The sequence below is a fragment of the Tursiops truncatus genome, chromosome 11, assembly GCF_011762595.2.
Source record: "Tursiops truncatus isolate mTurTru1 chromosome 11, mTurTru1.mat.Y, whole genome shotgun sequence".
NCBI classification, from domain to species: domain Eukaryota; kingdom Metazoa; phylum Chordata; class Mammalia; order Artiodactyla; family Delphinidae; genus Tursiops; species Tursiops truncatus.
Genome location: NC_047044.1, coordinates 95,395,043 through 95,413,642, shown reverse-complemented (window position 1 = coordinate 95,413,642; position 18,600 = coordinate 95,395,043). Strand labels below are relative to the sequence as shown.

Sequence of the window (18,600 nt, the reverse complement as noted above, 5' to 3'; positions counted from 1 at the left end):
TCATTTATCTCACTGACCTTTCTGGCCTTTCCTTTCTCTTCCCCATATTTTGCTCATTCTTTCCATCTGTAAGGTCATGTTTCTTGAGAAGAGGAACAATCCTGCTTTTCTACTAGATAAATACAACACAACTTAAACCAGAAGCTCTGTTCTCCTTATCTTTCAGGTGCCCCAATGAGGCATGTGGCTATTCTGGGACGTGGCTGTGCAGACATGTTCACTAGTTTGCTATTAGTGAGACAGGCGGAGGCGGAGTCACTGTCCTGTCACTGGCTGTACTTAGAGGCCAAGGTGTGGGCACCAAGAGGAATGCTTTTTACTGCATGTGCTCCATGCTGGGAGCAGCTCCAGTCTTTTCCTGGGGCCGTTTTGTTTCTTGGTATTGATGGCAGCTGTCAAGATCAAAGAGGAACTAGTGAGACAGGGGTAAATAGCTTCACTCTCAGGGTACCTGAAAGGAGCAAAGGCTGATGGAAACTCTGAAGTGCAAGGGGAGCAATAAATTCTTTCTTTAGCCATACCCAGAAACAACAACTAGGTAGCTCTTTTCAGATGCTTCTAAGTTTTCAAATTACAACCGTGATACCACTCAGAATCTAGTGGCAAAAAATAAGCCTTCCCCAATACCTTTGTGTTCTAGAGCTAGAGATTCATTCATTCATTCAGATATTCATTGAGTATGTCTACATGTACCAGGCACAAAAATGAACCAGGGAAACTTCTAAACATTTGGAAATTTCAAGTGTGTGTTTGAGAGAGAAATGATGAGTGCATACCTAATTAGTAGTCAAAATATCTACATAATTGATCTCCTTTCTTCCATGGGGTAATAATTGCTCTGCATGCATGAATCCCCAAGTATTTGTACAGACAGTGTGTTTGAGATGGCAGAGAGTAAATCAGCTGGGCTCCTTCCCCTTCAGCCTTAAGACTACCTGTTAGGATTAGAGAATTGAGACACAGATTTAACAACTTAACTAATATTAGCATAGTGTATAGCACAGCAAGCTAATGCCATAGTCTGAGCAGCTACCTGGGTCTTCTAACTTCCAACCTTGTCATTGTTCTAAAAATATACGTGAGAGAAGATTGTTTGCAGAAAACGCTCTCTGCCACTGTACCAAGTTGGTTTCTATCTAGAAAGCCTTCTGGCTGAAACAATGGATAGGATAATGAAATGAAGCAACAGAGTTTGGGGTTGAGAGCTGGGGTGGAGGGATGAAATGGAGAGGGGAAATTAGAAGAAGCACAGAGTGAGGAGACTGTATTTTAGTTGTGGCAAAGCATGTAAGATAAAAGTGATGCATTTGGTGTCTCTGGAGTACAAGTGGTATGTTGGTGCTGTAAAAAAGGGAAAAAATGCGGTAAGATTTTGCTTTATTCTTCGACTAAGGGCTTACACTCAAAGTAGCATGTCAGGGCTTCCCTGGTGGCGCAGTGATTGAGAGTCCGCCTGCCGATGCAGGGGACACGGGTTCGTGCCCCGGTCCGGGAAGATCCCACATGCTGCGGAGCAGCTAGGCCCGTGAGCCATGGCCGCTGAGCCTGCGCGTCCGGAGCGTGTGCTCCGCAACGGGAGAGGCCACAACAGTGAAAGGCCGGCATAACGCAAAAACAAACAAACAAAGTAGCATGTCCAGTATTCAAAGACTGCTGCAGCAGAGCCTGAACTTGGTTTTAGAAAAGTGTTCTCTCTTACTAGATTCCTGTAAGGACCCTACTCTTCAGCAAAATTGGACAAAGCACTCTTCCCCAATCCTCTGCACAGACTTCCTAGCACCGTTCCTTTGCCCAGGCCATCCCATCTTCCTGAGATGCTCTTCTCTATTCTCTGCCTACCTCTTATCTTACCCATCTTTCAAGAGCTATTCCAAATTCTAACTTCTGGAAGATTCTAACTTCAGAAGCCTTTCTGGATTGTTTCCACATGAATAAAGTCTCTCAATTCTCTGACTTCCTTCAGCACTTTCTTTTCCGGTCTCCTCCATGGGCCAAATTGTAATCAAGCCGACGGCAGGAACGTGGGGGGCTCTGCACTGTTCAGCAGAGTACTGTGCGGTTTTGTAGGCTCTCTCGGCATATATGTATGTATATATTATAATTTTTCTAAAAATTGCCTTTAAAAAAATTAAAATCTTCTCAGAGTTAGAAAACTGTTGTTTTTTATTAGATGTTATCTTCTCCAAAGATTGAGAGGTCCAAGAATGCAGCTAAGGGGCAGAAATAGAGACTGGATTTGGAAGAAGCAAAGTTTCTGGCTAAGATATGGGGACAAGTATGACTTCAGGTACAGGGAGATATTGGAAAAGAGAATCAGAGAGACAAAAGGAGCCTGAAGATGGTGGCTTATAACCTGGGGAAATGGAAAGAAAAGACAAAGGAGCCAGAAAGAGAAGGAACTGTAGAAATTTTGAGATACAAATATTGAGATGGATGGAGGAACAGTCAAGAGACTAAAAGGGTTATGTCAAAGGGAAAGACCTTAGCTTTTGCTTGTCTTTGGGAGGTTCCTTTTCATACATGTCAGAAAAGGAAATGGAAAACAATACAGAAGTAAGCAAGTAAGCATATCCTCTTTATAACCTCCTGCTGGTCCCTTCCTTGGAAATTGAAATGACTCATGGAGGCATATGAGAATAAATAAACACTTCCCAGGAACGGTCTCTGTTCTTAGCAAGGTTCTGTCTGCAGCTGTTTCCTCCAGAATCCTGTATGATCTGGTTCAAGACATGACTGTGTCTTTCCCCTCCGTGTCTCTACATATATTTCAGGTCCCTGGGTTTGCTTATGTCTATTGCCTTAATGCCTCTGTTCTGTTCCTCTAACTGTGGGCTGTATGTCTCCATCCATTTCTGTAAGTTGTTTATGGTATCTTATCACTTGTGCAGTTCCTCTTATTTATTTATTTATTTTGGCTGCGTTGGTCTTCGTTGCTGCCCGCAGGCTTTCTCTAGTTGCAGTGAGCAGGGGCTACTCTTCGTTGTGGTGCGCGGGCTTCTCATTGTGGTGGCTTCTCTTGTTGCAGAGCACGGGCTCTAGGCACGCGGGCTTCAGTAGTTGTGGCAATGTGGGCTCAGTAGTTGTGGCTCACAGGCTCGGTAGTTGTGCCTCGCGGGCTTAGTTGCTCCACGGAATGTGGGATTTTCCTGGACCAAGGCTCAAGCCCATGTGTCCATGGCATTGGCAGGCGGATTCTTAACCACTGTGCCACCAGGGGAGTCCCTGCAGTTCCTCTTTTGACTGTCTGAAGTCTCATCTATGTCTGTGCCTTTTCCTTTTGCCTTAGTCTTTTATTTTTCTCTCTGTACTCTCCCACTCTGCTTCTGTCACTGCTTTTCTTTACCAGTTGGCTTACTGTGGTCCCATCCCCATAGCAACCCCTCTCTGGGGAGGAATGAGGGGAAAGGGAAAGAAGAGAGAGCCTAGAATCAGATGGACAGGGAGAAGCTGGGTTGGAGTTGGAGGGTGACCTTTTGGATTGAGTCCTGAAACAGAGTACAGACAAACTGTGTAGGTGGATGCCAGACAAACTACACAAACTCCTACCGGAACATATACTGGGTGCCCAAATCCAGCCCCAGCTCGTAAATTCGTCCTGTGTTTCATTCTGCCAGGCTTGTCATCTTTTATTCCCTCTCCTGTGATCCAGATTAACTCTTTCTTTCTGTTTATAAGCTTTATGATTTTTATACCTGTGTGGTTTTGGGTGTATTGTCACCTTGAAAAGTGATTTTCTTAAAGATTCATGAATATTCACGTTGGAACCACGAGGTCTTTCTTTAGATGTACTCGGGTTTTTCACTAGGATTCCTCTGGACACCTTAATTTTTTTTTTTTTTTTTTTTTTTTTGGCCATGCTGGGAGGCTTGCAGGATCTTACTTCCCCAATCAGGGATGAAAACCAGGCCCTCGGCAGTGAAAACGTGGAGTCCCAACCACTGGACTGCCGGGGAATGCCCTGGACACTATAATTTAAGGGATAGTGGAGAACAATTGGAATGGCCTTAGAAAAGGACAACAAAAGTCAACTGTGAAATGATATTGTACATTCTCATTAGGACCAGAATGGTAGATAAGAGATTTAATAAGCAAGAAAGAAGATTTTACCAACAATGGGATTTGTTTTACATAAGGAAAGTTTACTCAGTGAGATAATGGATTTATTCTGCCCAGAGATACCTTTAAAACCAGATAGAATCCATGTCTCTGTAAAGGAAATGGGCTAGATAAGTACTTCTCAAACCTGAGCTCCCTTTCCCATTGCTTCCCTTGACCCCCCACTGGAGAGCTTGTTAAACACAAATTCCTGAACTCCACCCCTTAGAAATTGGGATTCTTAGGTCAGGAGAGAGGGGAGTGTAAGAGGGGGTAGAGGGTTTTTATTTGCATTTCTAACGGACTCCCTGGAGATGCTGATGCTGCTGGTCCACAACCTGAGTAACACGAGTCTGATGATTCCGAGAGTCAGGGAACACAACTAACATTCATGGTACATAAATGTGTGGATACTGCATTGCTCTTTGATTAAAAGTATCTTTTTCTTTGGGAATGGAGGAGTGTGAACGAGCTAACTCAGATAGGTTTTGGTTTTTTGTGCCCAGCTGCAAGCTGTGATACCCATTGGACTCCTTTCTTTCTTCTGTAGAGTGACCAACCATCCCAGTTTGCCCAGGGCCTTTCTGTGCTGAACTGGGACAGTTCAGGAAACCCGGACATTTGGGGGACCTCTCCATTCACGTGAGGCTGGATAACATCTAATAAAAACAATAAGAAACAGCAGTTTTCTATATCTGAGAAAAGGAAAAATGAATTTGAGTCATAAATTAGGACTAGAAATGTGGTTTTCAGTCCTAATTCATAACTTATTAATTTTATGACTTTAAACTGGGCATTTAAATCTCCCTGTTTCAGTTTCTACCTGTAAAATGGAGATAGCATTACCTACCCTTCTTACTTCACAAAAAAAATTTTGAAGATCAATTAAAACAATGTATATAAAAGATTTTTATGAAAATACCATACACATATTAAGACAGAGATGTCACTCACTTGTTTTTATTTAGCATTTATTATTTATTGCCAAAAAATAGCAACCCAATTCCTAAGTACACACCCAAGAGAAAAGAATTCATATGTATGGCAAATGACAGGGATGTTTTATAATAGCTCAAAACTAAAAACAATAATGCAGTCGTGTGAATGTGTACATCAACAGGAGACTGGATACATAAAATTTGGTATGTCCATAAATGGAATACTACTCAGCAGTAACAAGGAATGAATTGCTGATTCATACCACGTAATACTCATAGACACTATGTTAAGTGAAAAAGAAAAAAATCCTAGCACAGAAGAGTGCATACTATATGATTCCATTTACATAGAGATCAAGAACAACAAAATGAATGATGATAGAAGTCAGTATAGTGGGTTCCTCTGGGGAGGGAGGCTATAGACAGGCACAAGGAAACCTTCTAGGGAGCTAGAAGTGTTTTAGAATTTGGATATTAATCTGGGTGGTGGTTGTACTGTACAGGTGAACATGGATGTAAATATTCACCCAGCTGTATACTTAACATTAAGACATTTTTACCTGCCCACCCAGCTGTATACTTAACATTAACCCATTTTTACCTGCCCACCCAGCTGTATACTTAACATTAACGCATTTTTACCTGCTTTCCTGTTTGTGTTTTATACTTAAGTAAAGCAGAAAAAAGAAAGAAAAAGACATAAAAGGAAGAAAGAACTCACCCTCACTTCTAACACCACTAGAGGGCAAATTCTTTTTTTTTTTTTTAAATGTTTCAACTCCAACAGCTCAGCACTGTTAAGAGGCTCGGTTTTGTAATTTGAACATCTACTATATGAATCTAGAGGTTATCCCCTTGCTTGAAGTTGGTGGTCAGACATCTCTGTTTCTAGACTTGAGCAACATGTGACAGTAAAGGGAAGTGGAAGCCCTGTGTCACTGGTTCAGGAAGAGGGCTATGTTTACATCAACATTGCAACCAATCTTCTTGTTGTTTTTCCTTCCTTTTCTTCTTAGTTTTCACCTTTGTGTCCTTATGCCTGCTTTTCTTTCTTTCCGTATTTTTTTTTCTTTCTTTCTTTCTTTCTGTGGCTGCGCATCTTATGGGATCTTAGTTCCCCGACCAGGGATTGAACCTGGGCCCTCCGCAGTGGGAGCGTGGAGTCCTAACCACTGGACCACCAAGGAATTCCCATGCCTACTTTTCTTAGATTGATTTTTCACCCTCCCTGCCAAATAGCATACCCTTTAGGGACGGGGGCGGTCTTCAAATTTTCTTCATCTCTGGTCAGTAGCCTACTTTCCCATCTTTTCTAAATGTGTCTGATTAAACTCAATGGTATATGCTGACATTTTCTTTTATGAGTCTATCCCAGGGACTTACATCCTGTCCCCCTGCCCAAAGAGCCTTCCAGTAGCCTTTACAGCTGCATTCTCAGACTTTATTTGTTTGGGAACAGTGCCTGTGACAATTCCCACTCTAATTAAGCCTTCCATCCACACCTCCAGGGCATTCTCCCCATTTTAGTGCTTTCCCACCCTGCTTTCTCCTCAGCAGCTGTCCCGGGTCTAGTGTGCTTCCTTCACCTTCAGCCTTCCTCAGGAAAAAAGAAAACTTAGGAAGAAAGAAGTCATTTATTTCTCAGGAAGGATTAGTCAGCTGACCAAGTTGTCTGAGGGTCTAAACAGGGGGTGGGGGGATGATCCGAAATACATAAGTGGAAGTAGAGCAGAAAGCATGAGTCGCATTATATTGCCTTCCCTTTTCAATTGAGTAGTTGTAGTTTTTAATCTCTGTAACATCGGTGTTTGTTTCATAGAAGGTACTTAATAAATATTTGCCGATATATGAAAAAGGTGAATGCATGAGACTAAAACTATACAGTATGATTAAAAAATGACAGGAAGTGCAGCAGGAATCAGGGTGCTGAGGACACTTTGTAAGATGCAAATCTGTCGGGCGGTGGGTGCATGGGCGCGTATAGCTGTCAAAAGTCGTCGCCCTGGACACCCAGCATGTAAATGAAATTGACTTCAAAAAAAGAATCAGGGCGCTGCAGGCACGTAAAGAACGGGACGATTTTGTAAAGATCCGAGGCCGTGTGGTAACGTGAAATGTGCAATATACACAGAAAAGAGAAGAGGGGAGAAGGGAGGCAGAAGGGGAGAGAAAAGAACAGAAAACAAGACCAGACCAGACCCGAGGCTAAACAGTCGGGGTAAGGTCGAGGAGCAGGGGGGATGCAGACGGACACTGCCGAGTGGCGCTGAAAGGGCGGTTTGGGATTAGTTGCCTAGAACAGAAACCCGCCCTAGAGGCAGAACCCTTGTGGAACATTTTGCATCTCCCTAGAGATGCTTCAGATTCAGGAAATTACAGCTTTCTCCGAGGACCGGGGCTGGCGCGCCTGTCGGGCCTCCTCAGCATCTGGCCGGGGGCGGGGCGCAGGCGCGGACGTGCGAGAAGGCACAGCGCCCCCGGCGCAGCATCCTGCTGCCCAGCCCCCGGCCGTGCGTCCCCGCCCCAGACGGTCACTGCACGCACGTGTGTTTTCCGTGTGTGTCCGCTCTTGATCTCTTCGTCGGGCCAATTTTGGCCAAGGAGGGAGAGATACCAGTTGGCAGGGGCGAGGCCGGCGGGGGCGGAGTGGTGGGCTTAGAAGAAGGAGAGTAGAGAGCAAGTGAGGGGAAAGGGGGCTTGGAAACTGGATGGGGGGATGTGAGTGCAGGAGAGGGAGAGAGCTGGTACCGAGAGAAGAGGTGATTTAGAACGAATAAGTCGCTGAGAAAGACGCTTCAAGATTGGGAGGAAAAAAAAAAAAAAAAAAAAAAAGATTGGGAGGGGAAGAGCAGTTAAGAATTAACGGAGGGGGCTTCCCTGGTGGCGCAGTGGTTGAGAGTCCGCCTGCCGATGCAGGGGACACGGGTTCGTGCCCCGGTCCGGGAAGATCCCACATGCCGCGGAGAGGCTGGGCCCGTGAGCCATGGCCGCTGAGCCTGCGCGTCCGGAGCCACGGGAGAGGCCACGGCAGTGAGAGGCCCGCGTACCGCAAAAAAAAAAAAAAAAAAAAAAAAGCAGGTTGCAGGCAAATGGGGAGTTGTTTGGCGCGCTACCATGGCTGAAGAAGTGCTTGAGAGGAGAAACCAGGAAAGTGGAAAAAACTCTCATTCTGGGACTCTTCCTTTCCTGCCTCATTCATTTTCCCTTCAGTTGAGATGTAAATACATTCCTCAATTGGTGTTTATGTTTCTCTTTTTGTACCATGGAGAAAAATAAGCCAGCGCCCCGTTTTAAAAAACGAGGCGATTTATGTATCATGACATTCTGTTTGTGCATTATATTTTAGTTATGAACTTGGTAGTGCCCCTTCATGTAAACTTTTTAGGACTTTGGGTAATCAGCAAATAATATACGTGTCTTCAAAACAGCATCCGACATATTGTAGAAAGTTAATCATTAGAAAATTCAACGTGTTCTACTTTAAACACACCTATTGTGCCACATTAAAATCTTGAATTTGCAAAGAAATTAATTAGAACAATCATTTATATTGATATTATAGAATTTGCAGGATTTTAAAAAATTATGTAGAGATTGACTTTATTTTTTAAAACAGGCTCCCATAGTGTGTTTTAAAATACGACTCAGCAGCAAGCAGTGATAGAAATCAGTAAGTGTAGAATAAGCAAATTAATGATCTAGGTTTAATAATGTGTTCTATTTATAATGATTTATCGAGGGACCTGATTCCACTAAGGTCCTTGTTCTCTACTAGTCTCCGCATCCCATTTCTTCACACATGATTTCATTAGGTAAATGGGTGATGGAGGTGGTAACATTTTGGCTCCAGTTTCCAACTTTTGTGACTTCCACTTACCAACTGTAGAAAGGAATATTAGAAGACACAGAAATCCCTGGCAACAGTCTCACAGTGCATCACTGTACACTTCAGCCATCCTTCCAGCCCTCTTCCCTATACCATCTTCAGCACTGATATAAAATGCAGTGTGACTGCCACCTTTTTGGGGGTCACAGAAAATGACATGTAGCTAAGGAAGATAGGAAGACTGCATTTGGAGATCATCCATCAGTCCACTAAGTCAGCCACTTGATTAGCCACTTCTTTAATCCAGTCCTGAGTTTTCCCCTCCTTAAAAGAGGGCAGTCTAAGTCAATTATATTTCAAAAACAAACAAATTATAGAAAAAGAGATTTGTGGCTACCAGAGGCAGGGAGTGAAGGGAGGAGGACCTGGATGAAGGCGGTCAAAAGGTACAAACTCCTAGTTATAAGATAAATAAGCACCAGGACGTAATGTACAACATGATAAATATAATTAACACGGCTGTATGTTATACATGAAAGTTGGTACAAGACTAACTCGTAAGCATTCTCATCACAAAAAATTTTTTTTTCTATTTAAAATTTTTTTTGTCTATTTGAGATGATCGATGTTCACAAAACTTACTGTGATAATCATTTCATAATGTACACTAGTCAAATCATTATGCCTATTTGAGATGATCAATGTTCACAAAACCTACTGTGATAATCATTTCATGATGTACACAAGTCAAATCATTATGCCTATTTGAGATGATCAATGTTCACAAAACCTACTGTGATAATCATTTCATGATGTACACAAGTCAAATCATTATGCCGTACACCTTAAACTTATACAGGGCAGTATGTCACTTATATCTCGATAAAATGGAAAAAATATTTGGAGGGCAGTGCCATGTTCAGAGTAGCTGCTTAGGGATTTAGGTGTGATACTGCGTTGGCCAAAAAGTTTGTTCCGGTTTTTCCATAAGCTCTTATGAAAAATCCCGAGCAAAGTTTTTTGCCAGCCCAATAATATCTGTACTGTGCTTCTATATAGATAAGTAAAAAGATCAACCCTGGGTGAACCTAGGGAGCCAGTTTGGGACGTCACAGTCAACCTTGGTAAGTGTTTTTCCCAGTCCCTATTATGTGGTGTGAGAGAAATTTGGAGAATTTCCTATTGCTTAGTCTCCGGCCTTTTGCATCTCCATCTTGGTGGGCCACTTTGTTGCATTCTCTAACAGGAAGTCCTCAGAGGTTTTTGACTTCTCGGGATGTCTGTATCCCACCCAGATGTATTCCATTCTCTCTCTCTTCACCCTCTCCTCCTGCTGCACTGCCCCATCCCATTCTTTCCCCTGACTTGGGCCTAGTATAACCCTATACTGTGGGTTTTTACAACTTTATGGCCCTATTCCACTTGATTCATCAACTGCCTAACTCGGAAGTTGGCAAACTTCACTGTAAAGCATGGGATACTAAATATCTTAGGCTTTGCAGGCCATAGAGTCTCTGTCATAACTACTCAGCTCTGCCCTTGTATAAATGAATGAGCATGGCTGTGTACAGTAAAACTTTACCTATGGACACTGAAATTTGAATTTTATATAGTTTTTACAAGTCAACGAAATATAGTTCTTATTTTTATTTTTTTCCAAAAATGTAAAAATGTTCTTAGTTTATGGGTGGTGCAAAAGCAGGCACTGGGCTCCCCAAATCCATTATTCCTGAAGGATACCCCTCTTTTTTTTTTTTTCCTTTTGATGTTTCTTGTTGACAAAGACAACCCTATAAGTAGCAGGAGTGCTTCTTCCCTCAGGTAGGCTCCACCTAGGAGGATGTCTGTCTACAGCCACTTATCCCCAGCCACAGACTTACTGCACCCAGCTATGCTTCCTGTTTATGATCAGCTGCTTAAGAAGGGAGGAAGAATAGGCCCCATTTCTAGGAGGACAAGGGTAGGGGGTGAGAACAGGAAAACACTGGCTATCCTAGATAGTTTTTTCTGAACCTACATTGGCTGTATCTGTCTCTTAATCTACAGGAATATACTATAGTACAGTCAGACAGCTAGTTCTGCCCCAAATCGTGGGTCCTTGAACAAATTACTTATAGATTTCTCATGGCAAATGAGGATGATAATAATAAATTTAAACTATTGTTGTGAATTGTAAATGACGTAACCTGATAAGAACCAGGCATGTAATAAAAACATCTTCAGTTTATCAAGAACCTCTTACTCCTACTATAGGGGAGAATAGTTCTGTGATGATTTGTTTGAACTTCTCCCATGTAACTGGAGAATCTTTGGAAAGTCTTTAGGTTCTTGGAAAAAAATGGGGATCTAGGCTTTAATTCATGACCTGCAGTAGCTTCTGTAGCTCTGAGCATATGTATTCTGCTATGAAATTAAATAGATACATTTGTTTCTTTTTTTTTTTTTTTAATTTGACAAACACTTAGGTGACACTTAATATATACTGGCACTATTCTAAGTACTTTACTCATATTAAATGATTTCATTCTCATAATGAATCTTATGAAGTAGACTCTATTATTACCTTCATTTTACAGGTGAGGAAATAGAAGCACAGTGAGGCTGAATGACCTTCCCCAAATCACACAATGCAAGCGTCAGAGCTAGGATTGAAACCCAGGATGCCTGGCTCCGGAATCCATGCTCTTAGCTACACTTGCTTTAAAGGAATTTTGTTTTTTTTGTTTTTTGTTTTTTTTGGCTGCCCTGAGCAGCTTGTGAGATTTCAGTTTTCCGACCAGGGATTGAACCTGGGTCACAGCCTTGAAAGCGCTGAATCCTAACCAGGGAACCCACCCCCGCCAAAAATTTTTTAATAGAAATAAAAAGTAAAAACGGGGCTTCCCTGGTGGCTCTGTGGTTAAGAATCCACCTGCCAATGAAGGGGACACAGGTTGGAGCCCTGGTCTAGGAAGATCCCACATGCCACAGAGCAACTAAGCCCGTGCGCCACAACTACTGAGCCTGTGCTCTAGAGCCCGCGAGCCACAACTACTGAAGCCCGTGCACCTAGAGCCCGTGTACCACAACAATAGAAGCCACTGCAATGAGAAGCCCGCGCACCACAACGAAGAGTAGCCCCCACTCCTCACAACTAGAGAAAGCTCACATGCAGCAACGAAGACCCAACGCAGTCAAAAATAAATTTTTTAAAGAAAGTAAAAACGTGTACATGACCCCAATCCACTTGAATTTAAGCTCCACGAGAGCAGGGACTGGCATTCTCTTACCACCACAATATCCCCAGTATCTGAAACTGGGCCTGGCAACATAGCAGAGGTAAACAAATGCATAAATGAATTAACCCAGATCTATATCCCATTGTGGGCTTTTCAGGCCATTTGTCTTTCTTCCTCGTTCTCGCTATCAGTATGTTGATCTGTTTCTGCTTATTAATAGTATCCAGAGGAAGCTGGCCCGAGAATATCAAGCTAAGACTCAAAGCTCTTAAAGGGCCACTTGTCAAGAGTATGAAATTTAATGGATTATCTTGCTCCTCTTAATTTTGTAAAAGCATGTATAAACTTGTTTATTTACAAGTAGCTTAAAACAGCCATTTATGTGTAATTGGAATTAAGTTGGATTAAAAAGTCCACCTGGAACTTAATATTTAAAGAATTTAGACTGTGATTGTAATCAAAGTAACTTCCCCCCGATTTGAACACTTAAACAGTTATAGGATTATAGGGTCACGCCATCAAAGTAAACACTCGTTCGTTGCACACATTTTTGAAATAAGTACACATTCATTCAATAAATCTGCATCCCACCATGGAAGAAGTACTCAGGGCTTTACACCACGGGATCGTGCAGATTCATGTCCAATGGAGAAGGAGAGGCAAAGAGGATGAGGAAAAACAGCACAACAGGGGAGATAAAGATACTGCCTGCATCCCTGGGTAGCATTAGCACGAAATAAATTCCGTTGGAGGAGGGGAGAAGCAGAAGTATAAAGGGTGGGGAGACTTTAGTCAGCTTTGAGTGATGGAACTGGTTGCCACAGAGATTTGCCTGACGGTCTACGGTCTATGAAGCACGTCTGCACTCTCTTACGTAGCAGCCTCCTAAAAAAACGCGGGCAGGCGGGGCTAACCTACTGGGTAGACACAGACCAGAAGAGATTCTTGGGTTTCTGGGCCCGCCTCATCCAAATGTTTCTGTGACTGCCTGATTCAATTTGAGGCTGAAAACAAGAAGTCCGAATGGCCTCAATTATTGGTAAGAAAGCTGTGTAAATTAGGGAAGCCGATTTTTCACTACACAGAAAGACCACATGGCGCTTGTAAAGGAAGCATACGTGGGAGACATAGAATGATTACAAGGACAGTGGCCAGAACCCTGTGTGGCACCTGCTTGGCACTGGACAAAATCTGTCATCTGCATATAGTGTGGACAGTTTTAATGAGGAGATCTCACGATTCAAAGTTTAGCTCGAGAGACCTTTGCCTTTACTGTTTCACAGCTCTTCCTCTTTGAGTTGCTAAAGGCAATGCTAAAATATTACCAGGACCAAGTGTATGCGTGAAGGTGAAGATTTTTAGCTGTTCAGACTACGCCCTGTTCTGAGGATTGGTTTTACTTCTTGCTAAGGTACCTTAGTAATAGGGAGCACTATTCCTGCACTCCAGGAGGGCATTGGACTCTTGCCCTCCCCCCTGCTAGGAGGGAATTAGAGCCCAGACCTTCTCTAAGAGTGGGCGGTGAACCACTGAGAAAGCAGACAATGCCGGAGGTCTCCACACTATTGTTCATCTGATGACCCAGGGGAGGTCAGATTCTTCTCCTCCCCCTTCGTACACACCCAAGGTTTGGCAGCTCCTTTGGCTGTTTTCTGATCTTGCACTTTTTTGGGGACTGTGATAAGAGCTTATTATGGTCCCCCTACCCCTCAGAAAAGTACACTGAAATACAATATCTGCATTTACTTTTAGGGGGTCTGTATACCTGCCTGGTCCATCTTAGAACCCCATATGAATAAACACCACCCTAGAGCTTCAGTAGCTTTTTTCTTCGTATAGAACTTGATGGATTTTTTTCGGCGGAGTTGGGGCTCACCAAAGTTAGGGAAGACCACTGCTTAAAGAACATAGACATTTAATTATGAAACGTACTGAAAAGTGGCTTTGCTTCCTCCGTCATCAATAGATTGGCACTTGCTTACGGTTTTTTGAAAAGGTGGATGTGAGTCAGCATGAGCCCTTCAGTTATCGCTATTCAGTGGCTGCCTTCCTGTAAATGAGCCGGGCAGGGGTATCCTGGTGATAGTGTCAGACTAATAGTAATACAGAGAAGGAAGGACATTTATAGTTTTAGAGCATTGCTAGAGTAAACTTAAGGACCTCAAAGAAGGCTCTTTGCATCCTGCAAGCAATAGTCTGTGTTCCCTGTTGGCCCTTGTATAGAAATTGACATTTAAAATACTTGCTTACAATCCAGCAATCACATTCCTTGGTATTTATCCAAATGAGTTGAAAAGCTGCAACTACACAAAAACCTGCACGTGAGTATTTGTAACAGCTTTACTCATAGCTGCCCAAACTTGGAAGCCACCGAGATGTCCTTCAGTGGGTGAAGAGATAAAATATGGTATACCCGGACAATGGAATATTATTCAGCACTAAAAAGAAATGAGCTATCAAGCCGTGAAAAGGCATAGAGGACCCTAAAGTGCACATTAGTAAGTGAAAGTAGCCAGTCTGAAAAGGCGACATGCTGTATGATTCCAACTATATGACGTTCTGCAAAAGGCGAAACTGTGTAGAGAGTAAAATGATCTCTAGTTGCCGAGAATTGGAGGTGGGGGATGGGTGGGGGGGAGGCATGAACAGCTGGAGTTTTTTTAGGGCAGTGGAACTATTCCATATGATACTGTAATGATGGGTGACTGGTCCAAATTTGTAAAATGTTCAAGACCAAGAGTGAACCCTAACGTAAACTGTGGACTTCGGGCGACTAGGCTATGTCAATTAATGTTCATCAGTTGTAACAAATGTACATACTAATGCAAGATGTTAATAATACGGTAGGTGAGGAAGTATATGGGTACTTTCTAAGCAATTTTTCTGTAAACATGAAACTGTTCCCCCCAAATAAAACCTATTAATTAAAAAAAATTGGTTTATATGACACTCTCCACCCCCTTCCATGAGACCGTAAAGGCAGGAACCATATCTTTTGTACCTGTATATTGCCAGAATCCGGGGAAAACAAGGAGAGTGTTCTATTATTAGTGCACTATTATTAGTGAGTATCCTAACAATATCTCAGACTTCACATGTCTAAAACAAAACTCTTGATTTGACCCCTCCTCTCTCTGTTCTCCTGACTGAAGTAAATGGCAACTCCAGTTACCCAGGCCAAAACCCTTAGGATCATTCTTGACTCCTTTTTTTTTTCCTCATGCTCAACATCCAGTTAGTTACTCCTGTTGGTTGTATCTTGAAAATATATTTCAAATACAACGACTCACTACTGCCACTACTACCACCGTCGTCCAAGCCCTCATCATTTCTCACCTGGACCGGTGGCCTCCTAGTTGGTCTCTGTTTCCACTCTTGCTGTCCTCTCTCATCTTCTCCATTCAACAGCAAATACCTTTTTAAAAACATAAATCGACTAAGGTTACTCCTTCACCCCCAAACCTAAAATGGCTTTGCAGCTTCCTGGCTTCCTGTCGCATTTAAAGTACAATCCAGGATCCAAGCCATCACTTACCATGCCCCTGCGTGATCAGACTCCTACTTCTCTCTCTAACAGTTTTTCCATCCTCTCTGCCCCCGGTTCACCGCACTCCTGCACCTCAGTCTTTTGGCACCAGGCCAAGAGCACATCCTTCGCTTGGTGTCTTTGTGTTTGGAATGCCTTCCGTTTGGAACAGTCTTCTCACAAACGCTCCCAAGAATTGCTCCCTCACGTCATTCAGGTTTCTGTTCAAACGTCATCTCTGCTGAGATCTACCCTCAGCACCCTGCCTTAAATAACCCTCCTCCCCAGCTCTTTATTACCGTACCTTGCTCATATATTCTTCCAAGTGCTCCCTTACCATTACTTGACATTATGTATTTGTTTGTTTGTTTGTTGTCTGTTGTAGTAGTCTGCTAGGGCTACCATAACAAATTACCACAGACTGGGTGGCTTTTTTTTTTTTTGGCCACTCCGCACAGCAGCATGCGGGAATCTTGGTTCCCCGACCAGGGATTGAACCTGTGCCCCCTGCTTTGGGAGTGTGGAGTCTTAACCACTTGACCTCCAGGAAGTCCCTGGGTGGCTTAAATAGCAGAAATTTATGTTCTCATAGGTCTAGAGGCTGGAAGACCAAGATCAGGGCTGTTTTCTCCTGAGACCTGTCTCCGTGCAGGTGGCTGCCTCCTTGCTGTGTCCTTAAAAGGCCTGTCCTTTGTGTGCACACCCCTGGTGTCTCTTTCTCTTCTTATAAAAACACTAGTCACATTGGATTACATCACATTCTTATGACTTCGCTTAAACTTAATCACTTCCTCAAAGGCCCTGTCTCCAAAGACAGTCACATTCTAAGGTACTGGAGGTTAGGGGTTCAACATGTGAATTTTAGGAGGACACAGTTCGGTCTGTAACACCCCACCCTCTGGCCCCCCTAAATTCATGTCCTTCTCACATGTAAAGTACAATTACCTCCACCCTAACAGCCCCCAAAAGTTTAACCCATTCCAGTATCCATTCCAACTACAGTCTCACCTGAATGTCATCCAAATCAGGTGTGAGTGAGACTCGAGGTATGATTCAACCTGAGGCAAAATTCCTCTCCAGCTGTGAACCTCTGAAAGCAGACACGTTATGTCCTTCCAAAATGCGGTGGTAGGACAGACATAGGATAGACAGTCCCTTTCCAAAATGGGAGAAGTCGGAAAGAAGGAAGGGGTGAAGAGGCCCAAACAAATCCAAAACTTGGCAAGGTAAATTCCATTAGATTTTTTTCCCTTCTGTTTCTTATTGTGGTAACAAACACATAACATAAAATTCACCATCCTGACCACTTTTAATTGTACAGTTCAGTAATGTTAAGTATATTCATATTGTTGTGAAACAGATCTCCAGAACTTTTTCATCTTGCAAAACTGAAACTCTGCACCTGAAACTAACACACCGTTGTTAGTCAACTATACTTCAACAAAATTAAACAAAAACAAAAACAAAAACCTGAAACTCTGTACCCATTAAACCACAGGTCCCCTTTTCTTCCTGGCACCAGCTAGAGGCAACCACCATGCAACTTTCTGTTTCTATGAGTTTGATGACTTTAGACACCTCATTTAAGTGGAATCATACAGTGTGTTTTTTGACTAATTTAGTTCAGTTAGCATAATACCCTCAAGGTTCATCCTGTTGTAGGATGTGACAAGATTTCCTTCTTTTTTAAGACTGAATACTATTGCATTGTGTGTATACACCACAGTTCATTTATCCATGCAACCACTGATGGACACTTGGGTTGCTTCACCTTTGGCTATTGTGAATAGTGCTGCTGTGAACATGGGTGTGCAGATATCTCTATGAGCCCTTGCTTTCAATACTTTCAGTACCTAGAAGTTTTTAATTTTTTGAGGAACTGACGTACTGTTTTCCATAGCAGTTGCACTATTTTATAATTCCACCAATGGTGCACAATAGTTCCAATTTTTCCACATCCTCACCAACACTTGTTATTTTCTGGTTTTCTTTCTTTCTTTTTTTTTTTTTTTTTTGTGGTATGGTATGCAAGCCTCTCACCGTCGTGGCCTCTTCCGTTGCGGAGTACAGGCTCTGGACGCACAGGCCCAGCGGCCATGGCTCACGGGCCCAGCCGCTCCGCGGCATGTGGGATCCTCCGGGACCGGGGCACGAACCCGTGTCCCCTGCATCGGCAGGCGGACTCTCAACCACTGCGCCACCAGGGAAGCCCCTTCTTTCTTTTTCTTGATGGTAGCTTTCCTTTTCTTTTTTTTTGATGGTAGCTTTTCTTTTTTTTTTTCTCTCTTTTTTTGAAGAGAGATATCTCATTGTGGTTTTAATTTGCATTCCTCTGATGATTAATGATGTTTAACATCTTTTCATATGCTTGTTGGCCATTTTTATATCATCTTTGAAGAAATGCCTGTTCGTGTCCTTGGCCCATTTTCTAATCAGTTTATTTGATTATTTTGTTGATGAGTTCTTTATATAATCTGGATATTAACCCTTATCAGATATATGATTTGCAAATATTTTCTCCCATTCCATATGTTGCCTTTTCACTCTGTTATTGTGTCCTTTGATGAGCAAAAGTTTTAAGTTTGATGTGGTCCCATTTGTTTATTTTTGGTTTTGTTGCCTGTGCTTTTGTTGTCATATCCATGAAATCAATATTCCATTAAATTTTAAGTCTCAAAAATAATTCTCATTGGCTCAGTGCTCTGACCTCCAGGCCCACTGAGGTGGCCCTGTTGCTCCCTCCGCCCTGGCCACTGGCCTGAACCCACTGAAACTGAGGAGGAGAGAGCCTTGCCCTAATGGCCTGTGTGCTCTGGGTCTGTGGTGGGAGTGGCAGCTCTCTGATATCATTCCCATGATACCATCATGAATCAGGGTTACTCTTCCCTTAAAGGATAACACATGTTGATAGATCGATTGCCCTATCCTGTGGAATCTCAGAGGTCTGATAGCCTTCCTTCAATTTGTCTTATCTCTTCACCTTTTAGTCTAGTCTGG

At 42.8% G+C, this 18,600-nt stretch overlaps 1 protein-coding gene and 1 long non-coding RNA gene across 2 annotated transcripts in view; one reads left to right on the top strand and one right to left on the bottom strand.

The window, feature by feature from the left end:
- LOC101333672 (solute carrier family 2, facilitated glucose transporter member 3) overlaps nucleotides 1-18,600 on the top strand; it is a 76,125-nt gene that overhangs the window by 22,580 nt on the left and 34,945 nt on the right. The gene's annotated exons all lie outside the window — the stretch shown is intronic.
- The window catches only part of LOC101335673 (uncharacterized), a 38,008-nt gene that overhangs the window by 18,562 nt on the left and 846 nt on the right, over nucleotides 1-18,600 (bottom strand). Inside the window, exon 2 of the long non-coding RNA XR_002174552.3 lies at nucleotides 15,414-15,492. This is a non-coding gene — a long non-coding RNA (uncharacterized lncRNA). The remainder of the gene's footprint in view (nucleotides 1-15,413; nucleotides 15,493-18,600) is intronic.